Source organism: Papaver somniferum, chromosome 1, assembly GCF_003573695.1.
Source record: "Papaver somniferum cultivar HN1 chromosome 1, ASM357369v1, whole genome shotgun sequence".
NCBI lineage: Eukaryota > Viridiplantae > Streptophyta > Magnoliopsida > Ranunculales > Papaveraceae > Papaver > Papaver somniferum.
In genome coordinates this window covers 40231997-40245454 of record NC_039358.1, presented here as the reverse complement: position 1 = coordinate 40245454, position 13458 = coordinate 40231997, and positions in this window count along the sequence as shown.

The following is a 13458-nucleotide window of genomic DNA, read 5'->3' as shown; positions in this document are numbered from 1 at the left end:
TCTAGTTCGCTTCTTTATGTTCATATGCACCGAACTTCATTGAACAAGAATTTTCATCTAAAGCACCAGGACATATATACTGTCTTTTTACATATCAAACCCCATATCTTGAGAAAAATGCACGATTAGTGCATACCCCTTACAAGTTCAATGATCAACTCTTGCGGGATTTTGGGATTCAATATTTGGTATTAAAATCCACAAAAGGTAATTAATCCTGGCATCGTCTCCACCAACTGAAACAAACATACTACCAATAAAGAATATATCTTTATCCATCTCAGACGCTAATGATCATCATCTGGGTCGTCAGGCTTAAAACTTGATAATATGAAGTATTTTTTAAACCCTTAAAAAAAAGATGTATTTTCATGTTTATTTTAGCTTTTAACTTCTTATGTGTAGTTGAACTTATGCGTGTGTAATTTTGGTGTGATGGGACGGTTAATATATGGTAACAATATAGTTTTTAAGCCTTATTAAAAATGGTATTTTGATGTTTATCTTAGCTTTTTATCTTCCTTATGTGGTTGTGTATGGTTTTGATGTAATGGGATGTTTATAAAACACAATGGTCTTTTTACCTTTAAAAAAAACAAGAGGTAGTTTGATGTTTATCTAACCTTTAACTTCCTTTGTGTAGGTTAACTTAGATATGTATAGTTTTGATGTAATAACATGTATAAAGCATGACCATGTGAAGATCTTTTTTTTTTTAATCTTAAAAAAAGAAGAAGGTATTTTTTTTATATGTATCTTGGATTTTAATTTTCTTTGTGTAGTTTAACTCATCTGTATATGGACAATCAATCATATGTATTTTAAGGTTCATCCTTCATTTCAGATTTGTTATTAATTATTCTTTTTTAATTTTTATTTACAAATTCCACTGAACTTGTATACATCCAGTATTATAGTTATCCACCGTGGCATCTACAATATTAGAAAATCAATGTATACACAAACGAAGTGTTTCGTAAAAATGCTTACGTATGTAATGTACTCGCTTGTTCTAATTTCATCGTAATTCGAAAAATGCTACTTGCAATACCTCTTTTGCTCTCGACTTTGCTTTCCCTTTGTCCATCACATATGACCAATGCTTAAAAAAAACAATGGATGCAAAAGCAACATCTTGGCCTGTACACTCAAAATCTAGGATATGATGTTATCAACTTTATCAACATATACGCCTTGCGCTGAATGTTTTTTTATCTTTTCATACGTGGAAAATAACATGGAATTATCAATAAAATCACTCATATCATAGTTTTTTGGTAATTTTCAATCTTTAGCCTTGAATTTAAGATTGAGAAAGCGCTGGAAAAAGTTAGTGTACTTTAATTGGCAGTAACTTGCCATTATCTTTTAAAAGAAATCATCTGTCATAGGACTCAAGCCTATGTAAATATCGTAATTTACAATGCATGTTCACACACGGTCATTATTATATGACAAGACTTCCCTATAGTTATAACTTTAACCTCTTCCCTTTCTAATGCACTGTGCATTTTCCTTTCCTCCACACTTCCAAAAACTTCATTAATTTCCATTGAAGTGGCTCATAGATTTGTTTGAATATTTCCAATTTTTTCTCCCATTCTTCGCCTTGGAATACTTATTCATTGGGTGGCTCTATTGCTTCAAGTTTAAGAGCTTTATCAAAAATCAAACCAATGCCATCATCGGCTAAAACCAATCTACATTCATAAGAACGCATTCCCTATTTTTATTCAAATATTTCCCATGATTAATAAAATGAGGTCCTTAGCCATAAATTGTTAAAACCGTTTGAAAACGTTGGGGTACCAAAATACACCACCATTTTTTTTAGGTAATCTGTATGGACAAACTCAACTCCGAGAGCAAAAACGCAATCAAGGAAAGTGGCTACAGTTATATCTCTCTCTCTTATTGTTAGATCGTTTACAGAATTGAATCTGTGAACCTAACTACAAAGAGAGTTCTTGGACGGTACCAAAGACCAATGTCCAAGGATCAATCAAGTCTTATCTAACTAACAAGGTTGGACCTGGCTACTGTGATTGATCAACACACAACCTGCGATATTTCAATTATAAAGATAAACAATATAATGCGGAAAAAGCAATAACACGGACACCAGAAAATTTGTTAACGAGGAAACCGCAAATGAAAAAAAAATCCCGAAACTGTGGTGAAATTCTAGAATCGGTTATGTATGATTCTCATACTCATGATCTAAAACATTTATTATCTAAGGAATTCAGTCTTTGCAAACCATGGCTTAATGTTCATAAATTGATTCTTGTATAAGTACTTTGTACGATTACGAATCAAACCGATTTCGATTCAATTTGTTCATATATATTTCTATTAGATAGTGAACAAATGAACAACTCTAGTTGAAACAAAATTAGATGATCATTTGGTTATCTTACATGATTAATTGATCTTCATATTTGATCTAGAAGTGTTAGATAAATACGTCTAAGAAAAAAGTGTTCATATGGCTAGCTTCGGTTTACTGTTATTGAGCCAACTCAACACGTTTAGGTACAATAACCCATATCTAAATGAAATTATATTTCATTTGTGTTTAACAAGTTAAGACCATCTAGCGATGAGGATTGATTGCTTTATTTTTAAGCATACTTAGCTTGAATCTTAAATCAAGTTTCATCTAACGGTGAATATTGAATGCTTTATTACTAAGGTATCTTAGCTTCAATTGAAAGCAACCCTGATATGAAATACTATATAAGGGAGAACTCTAGCAACTAGAAAACCTAATCCCCACACTTTTTTGTGTTTTTAGTTGCGTACTAGAGTCAATTCTCCTTTAACCTAGGTTTTTCCAAAACTATTATAGGTTAACGACTTGAAGACTTCATTGGGATTCGTGAAGCCAGATCCAACTATTTTCTCTGTAGTCGCGTATTTTGATCTTACTTGTTCTATCGTATTGAGTTTTATATTCTCTAAGATTTACTCGAGATTTATCTCAGATAAGTAAGATATAAAAAGTAATCACAACGTCTAAGACACTTGTGATCCCGCAATAAATTTTCCTGTTAATCATTTGGGTTAATGTGAGGTGACTAATATTTCTAGGATGCTCTTCGGGAGTATAAGACCAGATTATTAGTTGGTTCATGTTCACCTTGATTTAGCAAAAGACGGAACAAAAACATAATAAAGAATAGACATCTGTGGGAGACAAATTCGTTTATAAGTCTTCGACTTTGGGTCATAGCAACTCTTATTTATGGGTGAGATCATCTAAGGGAATCAAGTGCGCCGAATCCTGTGTGGTTCTAGAGGCGTAAGGAACGCGACTGTACCTAAATCGGTGTGAGACTTGGTTAGGGATCAACTACGTTCCAGTCCAAAGTTAACTTGTAGTAGGATATAGTATGTAGCGTCTTAATACAGTGTGGTGTTAAAATCTGGACTAGGTCCCGGGATTTTTCTGCATTTGCGGTTTCCTCGTTAACAAAACTTCTGGTGTCTGTGTGTTATTTCTTTTGTGCATTATATTTTTATATAATTGAAATATTACAGTTGTGTGTAGTTCAATCAGTTGATAAATCCGACCTTGTTTGTTGGATACAACTTGATTGACACTTGGGAATTGGTGTTTGGTACCGTCCAAGTTATTTCTCATAACAATCAAGCTCACATATTTTTATCTGTTTGATTTGTTGATTGTATTGAAAAAGAGATATAAACTCTTTGGTATAATTCTTGATTGAGTCTCGCTTTTAAGTTGGTGCTCTCGGAATTAATTTGGAGTTTAGTTCTACAGATTGCCGAACGAATTATTGAGTGTGGTTGTTATACCCCGCTTCTTCAATTGGTATCACAGAAGTCAGACACGCTAAGACCTCATAAGTCTGTTTTTGTAGCAATCTGACTCTATGGACAGAAGTGCTATCTCTATAAACGTATCGCCAGTCTTCGATGGCTCGAATTACTTATCGTGGAAAATTGATATGCGTATCTTTCTTCAAGCGCGTGATTTTCAATCATGGGTTCGTGTTGATGGCTATTGATAAGCACGTAAGTGATACATTTTATACCCATATTTATATTAGCTAGGACTCTATATTTATCTAATAATAATATTTTAATGCTTTGTAGAAAGTACAAGCAGATTCTGATCATCAGCAAAATTAATGGTCAAGAGGAGGCAAAATGACATTTGCTACAAAAATGAGCAAAATCACTCGGTAGGAGAGGAGCCTCAAATGTGGTGGCCTTGTCTACTTATATATCAGCACTACTCAAGCCCGGCCCGGAACAGTGAGACGTGGATAATTATATACCACACATTTTGTTTGTTCTCGTCAAAGAGAAGTTTTCTGTGGTTTGATGCCCGAACGAGATTGGGATTTCAAGGAGAGACACAGACTGAATTGGTTGCTGGTGATGATGTCTTCGTCTGCTGGTAGCAAGAAGTAAACATGATCGGTTATCGGTGATGCTCATATGGTCAGAAAACAAGACATGTTGCTGTCGCAGTTGGTGCAATGGCCTGGTTGCAGGTGCTCCTTGTACATGGAAAGTGAAGCTCGAAGGAAGAAACTTAAGAAAGTTCTGAGATTGACAGAATAGTAGCTGGCAGATATGGATTGTTTTTGATGGTTGTTCAATTGATTGCAGAGAATATGGCACGCCTAATATTTGATCGATTGGCTGAGAGAAGAAGGGAATAGTTGATGATGGTAGCGAAAGCTTGGTTCGAAATTGGGTTTTGTATAAAATGAATGCTACAAAAATAGAGATAGAGGAGTTACCAGGGCTGGTTGAATTAGTGGTGGTCTTTCTATAGCCATAATAACAACAATATATCAATGGAATTAGGGGTTTGACATGAACTGAATTTGGAGATGTATTGGATATGAACTGAAATGGGTCCGTTGTTGGTGTTGGCTCGAGTGTGCAATACAGGGAGTAGGAAATTAGTACTGGTTGCGACTGTTGGAGAATGAATTGGGTTAATGGCAGGAAACCAGTGCAGGCAGTCGCAAGCATTCTCTTAAACTGGTGGTATTTTGCTGGTACTCGAATGTGTTTTCCTGAGATACTCTTGGTGGTGCTATGGTGCAGCTCGTGATGAAGGAGTCTGTGGTGTTGATGAAGATGAGCAGTTGGAGTTCAGTGTAGTGAATCCGGAGCTTGTACAATAAGGGGCGATGGCTAGATGGAAAAAGGGGTTTGTCTGTTGATGTTGTTGGTTGTGATTGTTTGAGCTACAAAACTAATAGTGATGATGGTTCAACGATTTCAATGGAGATGATTGAGCTTCTTGTTAACAATAACAAGATAAGCACTATCACCGAGTCTCAATGAGTCAGTCAGACCGAGCAACTAGGAAGTTTTCTAAAGCTAAGTTTACAGTCTGTTTTAGATAGAGTTTTGAATTTGTAGAAGTCATAAATTGTTAGAGTCTGTAACAACTTATGTAACTGCTTAGCAGTATCTGAGCTGTGGAAGATATTCTACCTAAATATAATGTTCTAAGTTGGTATCAGGAGGGTTCGATCCCCTCGCTTTCCGCTGTAACAGCCGCCTCCACCACAACTAACAATAGATCACCACCACCACAACCACTCCAAACACTCAAATCCCCTATTCTCATCAACACCCTCTTTCAAAATCAGTTAAACAACATTATCACTATCAATACCACTTATGTTTGTTAACCAACACAGATCAATACCACTTATGTCTGTTCACCAACATAGATCTAAACCACCTATGTCTGTTAACCAACACAGATCAAAACCACCTATGTCTGTTAATCAACACAGATAATGCTACCAATTGAAGAGGTATTTCAACTATCTCACACAACCATTTGAAGAGGTATTTTGATTATCTCACACTATGAATTTAAAGATAAACACCAATTTTCTCATACAACAGTTTTGAGGGGCAGTTACAAGTTCGTTTCATAAGTTTAAAAGATCAACTAGCAGATATTTTTCACAAAGGTTTTGTCTGCACCAAGGTTTCACTTTATAAGAGACAAGTTGCACATCCGTGAACTCCAGTACAACTTGATGGGGGATGTTAACAATAACAAGATAAGCACTATCACCGAGTCTCAATGAGTCAGTCAGACCGAGCAACTAGGAAGTTTTCTAAAGCTAAGTTTACAGTCTGTTTTAGATAGAGTTTTGAATTTGTAGAAGTCATAAATTGTTAGAGTCTGTAACAACTTATGTAACTGCTTAGCAGTATCTTTCAAGTATAAATAAACTCTAAAATATCCACATTGAGCTGTGGAAGATATTCTACCTAAATATAATGTTCTAAGTCTTCTATTTTCGGTACAAGGCAGGAAAGTGGTTGAATGGAATTACAGATGACGAGCTCGAGAAGATATTTGCTGGAGTGGCTTTGTTTAAGGTTGTACGGACAAATCTGAGTTGTTACCGTGACCTAAGTTCGAGATGAACAACAATGAGATGTACGTTGGTTGTTGTGGCATTGATTGAGAGAAGATGGAATTGGTTAAGATGTCTAGTCCGTGTGTTGGACAAGTCTGGGAAGTGGTTGAGGTTCGACAGACAGATGATGGAGTTAGGAGTTGGACGGACGGAAACATGCAGTGTCTAGACTTTGGTAATGGTTGGAATTTGGAAATTAGTATATGGGTTTCGTACTGGGCCTTCGGCAGCAATTCGCTAGGTCTTGGATTTCTTGGCAGCAACTATTTATTGGAAGAGATAGTCGTAACAGGAGGGGAGGAGGATGGCTACAAACGAAGAAGAGGTGCGGCTACAGGCTGCAACTTGGAGAATAGGGTTTTAAAGATCATTTTCTCTCTTTTTTCGTTTTGATTGGAGATTGATTCTTCTTAATATGTTTATGGTTTTTGAGAAAGCCATATCTTGCTAGACTTTTTGTTACTAGGGTTTATGTTGAAACCACATGGAGTTATAGGCTATTTTGAATTGAATAAAATTAAGCAAAAGACTATTATGAATTGAATAGATTAGCTCTTGATTTTTGTTTATTGATTTAATGATGATATGCGTTGTTGCTTCACCGGTTTTGCATAACCTAAGCGCATAATTAATGGGAACACAAATATATTTGTCTACTTATTCGATATTCCATGCTTGGGTTAAATTCTTTGATGGGGTATGCTTAGAATAGCCAGGTATTATTTGTGAACCTGTATTTAGTTTCGTATAATTTTCTCGCTAACACAATTTGGTGGTGCATGCTTGGGTTTAGTCTTTTGATGTGCCATGCTTAGGGTGTCTCGGTAATATTTACGAGTCTAATACATATAATAGGTGATGTCGATAGAACGAACGATAAATAAATATTCATTAGTTATGTTTCATTTCAGTAATCGGAAAGAAATAGTGGTGGATACGATAAACCCTGGTTACCAAATTTTCCATTGAATTCGTTTTATTAGTTTAATTTATTTTCTCTGTTTATATTCTTTTAAAAATCCAAAAAAATCATCTTTGCTTAGTCAATCAGGATTATTGATTACAGTATTGCCACCACTCCCTGTGGGAACGACCTGTACTTGTCTCTGTCTACTAGTTAGACACCGCGCGATTGCGGTCTATTATATAGGCATCTCCGGATCCTATCATCTATGATCCTCCATTAGTTATAGTAGACGGTGTAACTGTTGCAAAGGATATTGGTGAGAATGATCCTGTCTAGATTCTCGCTGCAAAGCAAATTCTGTCGTATTAAATGTTATCATCCATGTCATTACCCCGGATCTTCAGCATCATGTGACTACGTGCACTCGGTATAAAGATGCTTGAGATATCTTAGAAACCGTAAATGATGAGAATACCTTTGAGAAAGAAGCTAGGCTTCAAAACCTAAATTCTGATTGGGAAATTTTCGTATGGCTGATGAAGAGTTATTTGATGGGTTTAATCACAAAGTGTCTGAACTGTTAATGCATCTTTTGCATTGGGTAAGACTATTCCTAAAAAGGACATTGTGATGAAAATTCTCAGATCGCTATAGGCTAGATACGATTTTAAGAAACATGGCATCGTTGAGGGAAATAACCTTGAAACACTTGCCACATATACTCTTGTTGGAAAGCTAAAGATTTTTGATCTTGAACTAAGTAAAAGAGAAAAACTTCATGTGCCTTGCAATCATGTTGCTGCACCGGATGTAAATTCTCTATATCCTGAATTGATTGATATGAAGGATGAGAATTGCTTTAATTCTACCCTTTCATTGTTTGTACAACGAAAGGGGGAGTGATACATATCACCATAGTATTGTTTCAAAGTTGTGATACAATTGGACTTTGATTATATATAATAATACTATGACATTGTATAACAATGATTGAGAACATATGTTTCTTATTGTTATGTCTAAGGATCTTCAACAAAAATGATGTTGAGTTGAACACGTTCAGAATCGCTAAAGTACTTGGAGTAGCGACGAATTCAAGGAATGTTGAAGAGCCAAGGAAATCAAGCATGATGGATGAGAAGCTACAAAGATTATTTATTTTGTAATCCATATGTATTGATAGTTTTGTCAATAAAATTGACAAAGGGGGAGATTATTAGAGCACTTCTCGGTCGAACTCGCAAGCGTTTCTATCTCAAGATCGTTTGTCAAGTTTAGTTGATCAAAACTATATACTTGATTTCTAGTCAACTTATAGATATGTCTCTAATTAGGATAAAATGTGTAGTTGAGCTTTAGACTCCATGACGTTCACCAATTGAAGACGAAGATCTACCGAGGAGCTTGGAGGAACTTCATCAAAAAAAGTTATGTGTTGACTAAAACTTATCTATCGCGGAAAAGTCTATTCTATTCTATCTTCTAATAAGACTAAGTCGTATATCTATATATATTTTTTCATTATACACATTTGATATTTCGGGCCGAGTTTAACTCGCTTATCAATTTCTCGAAATATGTATTGGAAGCTTTTTGCTTTAGCTATGTTCATCATATTCTTGATGAGTTTAGTTGGAAACAATTTATTTGTTGGAAACTAAATATTATGTCAAAAAATGATCAAGTGAAAATTACCTTGAACATCTTATATGATTTATGTGAGACAATCATTTGATGTTAACTTGGGAAGTTACGTATTGATCATGCAATCACTTGAAAATTACTTGAAGCTAATCGTTTGTGTGAGACAACCATTGTCGTTTTCCAAGGATTTTTTAATGATTGGAATGAGAGTTTAGAACTATTACCCATGTCTAGATACAACACGGTATGTAAACCTAGTATGCAAACTGTATTCTGATTATATGTGAACGGATTTACCTGAGAAAGTCCGGAACTCTTGTTTGCGTAGCTAGTATGCGAACGGGTTTACCTTAGTTGGGCCCGGAACGGTTGTTCGCGAACCGGGTTTGCGAACGGCTTGACTAGGCCAAGTTCCGGAGCTGCTGTTCGCATACCTGGTTGGCGAACACAGTGGTGAAGTTCTAGAATCGATTATGTATGGTTCTCATACTCATGAACTAAAACATTTATCATCTAAGGAATGAAATCTTTGCAAACCGTGGCTTAATGTTCATGAATTGATTCTTGTATAAGTACTTTGTACGATTACAAATCAAACCGATTTCGATTCAATTTGTTCATATGTATTTCTATGAGATAATGAACAGTTTGAACAACTCTAATTAAAACACAATTAGATTCATTTGATTATCTTTCGTGATTGATTGATCTTCATATTTGATCTAGAAGTGTTAGATGAATACGACTAAGACAAAAGTGTTCATATGACTAACTTCGGTTAACTGTTATTGAGCCAACTCAATATACATGTTTAGGTACGGTAACTCATATCTAAATGAAAGTATATTTCATTTGTGTGTAACAAGCTAAGACCATCTAACAGTGGAGATTAATTGCTTCTTTGTTTTTAAGAAGACTTAGCTTGAATCTTAAATCAGGTTGTCATCTAACGGTGAATATTGAATGCTTTGTTACTAAGGTATCTTAGCTTCAATTGAAAGCAACCCTGATATGAAATACTATATAAGGGAGAACTCTAGCAACTAGAAAACCTAATCCCCACACTTTTTTGTGTTTTTAGTTGCGTACTAGAGTCAATTCTCCTTTAACCTAGGTTTTTCCAAAACTATTATAGGTTAACGACTTGAAGACTTCATTGGGATTCGTGAAGCCAGATCCAACTATTTTCTCTGTAGTCGCGTATTTTGATCTTACTTGTTCTATCGTATTGAGTTTTATCTTCTCTAATATTTACTCGAGATTTATCTCTGATAGGTAAGATATAAAAAGTAATGGCAACAGTTCTTCATCTCAGACTCTTATGATTCCGCAATAACTTTTCATGTTAATCAGTTGGGTTATTGTGAGGTGACTAATATTTCTAGGATGCTCTTTGGGAGTATAAGACCGGATTATTAGTTGGTTTCTGTTCACCTTGATTTAGAAAAAGACCGAACAAAAACAGAATAAAGAATAGACATTTGTGGGAGACAGATTTTTTTATAAGTCTTCGACTTTGGGTCGTAGAAACTCTTAGTTGTGGGTGAGATCAGCTAAGGGAATCAAGTGCGCAGAATCCAACGTGGTTCTAGAGGCGTAAGGAATTAGACTGTACCTTAATCGGTGTGAGCCTTGGTTAGGGCTCAACTACATTCCAGTCCGAAGTTAACTTGTAGTAGGCTAGAGTCTGTAGCGGTTCAGTGTGGTGTTCAAATCTGGACTAGGTCCCGGGGTTTTTCTGCTTTTGCGGTTACCTCGTTAACAAAATTTCTAGTGTATGTATTATTTTTGAAAAATGGGGGGGTCTAACAACCACACCCAATATTTCGCTTAGGCAATCATATGGACTAATTCCAATATATTTCCAAGAGAATCAACTAGACAGTCAGACTCAATCAAGGAAAATACATCCAAAAGTTATATCTCAATGTCTCAAATCAATCTTCAATCGAAAATATAGAGATCCGTGAGCCGGATTAATATGAGAAATAACTTGGATGGTACCAAAGACCAATATCCAAACGTCAATCAATACATATCAACAACCAAAGGTTGGATTATCTAATTGATTGAACTACGCACAACCTGTGATATTTTAATTATATAAAAATATGATGCGGAAAAGAAATAACACTGACACCAAAAATTTTGTTAACGAGAGGAAACCGCAAATGCAGAAAAACCCCGGAACCTAGTCCAGATTTGAACACCACATTCTATTAAGCCACTACAGAATCTAGCCTACTACAAGTTAACTTCATACTGGAATATAGTTGAGCCCTAACCAATCTCACATTGATTAAGGTATAGTCGTGTTCCTTACGCCTCTTGAACCACGCCGAATTCTGCGCACTTAATTCCCTTAGCTGATCTCACCCACAACTAAGAGTTTCTATGACCCAAAGTCCAAAACTTGATAAACAAATCTGTCTCACATAGAAAAGTCTATTGAATATATAAATCTGTCTCCCACATAAATACCTACGAGTTTTTGTTCCATCTTTTGATAAATCAAGGTGAACAGGAACCAATTGATACACCGGTCTTATATTCCCGAAGAACGGCCTAGTAATATCAATCACCTCACAATAATCTTAATCGTATGGAAGCGAAACAAGATATTGTGGGATCACAAACAATGAGAATAAGATGTTTGTGACTACTTTTTATCTTACCTATCGAAGATTAAATCTCGAGCAATTCTTAGAGAAGATAGTACTCAACACGATAAAACAAAATAAGATCAGAACTCGCAACTACAGAGAAATAGTTGGGTTTGGCTTCAGTATCCCAATGAAGTCTTTAATTCGTTAATCCATAATGGTTTTAGGAAAAGCCTAGGTTAAAGGAGAATCGACTCAACTAATATCACACAAGAGGTGTGGGGATTAGGTTTCCCAGTTTCTAGAGTTCTCCCTTATATAGTCTTCAAATCAGGGTTTGCAATCAATGCTACCTTGGTAACAAAGCATTCAATATTCACCTTAGCTTGTTATATACAAATGAAATATGACTTCACTTAGACATGAGTAACCGTATATAAACGTGTGCACATAGTTGGCTCAACAATAGTTAACCGAAGTTAGCCATATGAACACTTTCATATCAACCTTGTTCATCTTAATGACAACTAGTTCAAATGACTAACATTAAACTAGTTATGGAGTTGTTCAATTGTTTATGTTCTCATAGAAGTATACAAGACACAATTGAAGCAAAATCGATTTTTATTCACTTGAATCAATTCATGAACATTATAGCCACGGTTTGCAAAATATTGCATTCCTTAATATATGAATGTATTTGTTCATGAAGAAACCGATTTTAGAACTTAACCTGCTCAAATATGCAAACAGGTACACATACTAAAGTTCCGGACTTGGTCTGAGTTCGCCAGTATACGAACGGGTACGCATATGGGTATGCATACTAAGTTCTTGGACTTCAGTTATCAAACCAGTACACATACGGGTATGTGTACCATGGTTCCCGGACTTTGAATAACTTGCAACAGTTAGCATACAAGTACGCATACTGTGTTATATCCAATCAATGGTCAATCGTTCTATACTTCATATTAATCATTGAAACATTCTTCGAAGACGGGAATAACTGTCTCACACAAACTATTAGCTTTTAAGCAATTTTCAAGTGATCAATAGATCAATACGAAACATTCTGAGTCTATATCAAATGATTGTTTCACACAAATCATGTAAGATATTATCAGGCGATTTTCACATGATCATATTTTGACTTTCGTCAAGAATAAGATGAACTCAGTTAAGGCGAAGCTTACCAACACATATTTCGAGAAATATGTAAGCGAGTTAAACTCAGCTTGAAATATCAAATGAGTATAATATATAGTCTAGATAGATATACGACTTTTGTCTCCATAAGAGATAGAATAGAAATAGACTTCTGAGTGATAGATGAGTTCAAGTCTCCACATACCTTTTGTTGATGAAGTTCCACAAGCTCCTCTTCGTAGTTCTTCGTCTTCAATCGATGAACGACGTGAAGTTTAAAGCTCAACTACACATTCTATCCTAATCCGAGACATAGCTATAAGTAGACTAGAAATCAAGACTTACAGTTTTGACAACTAAATTTGGCAAACAAGCTTGAGATAACAACGCTTGCGAGTTCGACCGAGCAGTGCTCTAACAATTTCTTTTCCGCATTATATTTTTATATAATTGAAATATGACAGGTTGTGCGTAGTTCCATCAGTTGATAAATCCGACCTTGTTTGTTGGATAGAACTTGATTGACACTTGGGCATCGGTCTTTAGTACCGTCCAAGTTAATTCTCATATCAATCAATCGCACATATTTCTAATCTTTTTGATTTGCTGATTGTATTGAGAAAGAGATATAAACTCTTTGATATAATTCTTGATTGAGTCTCGCTTTTAAGTTGGTGCTCTCGGAATCAAGTTGGAGTTTAGTCCATACAGATTGCTG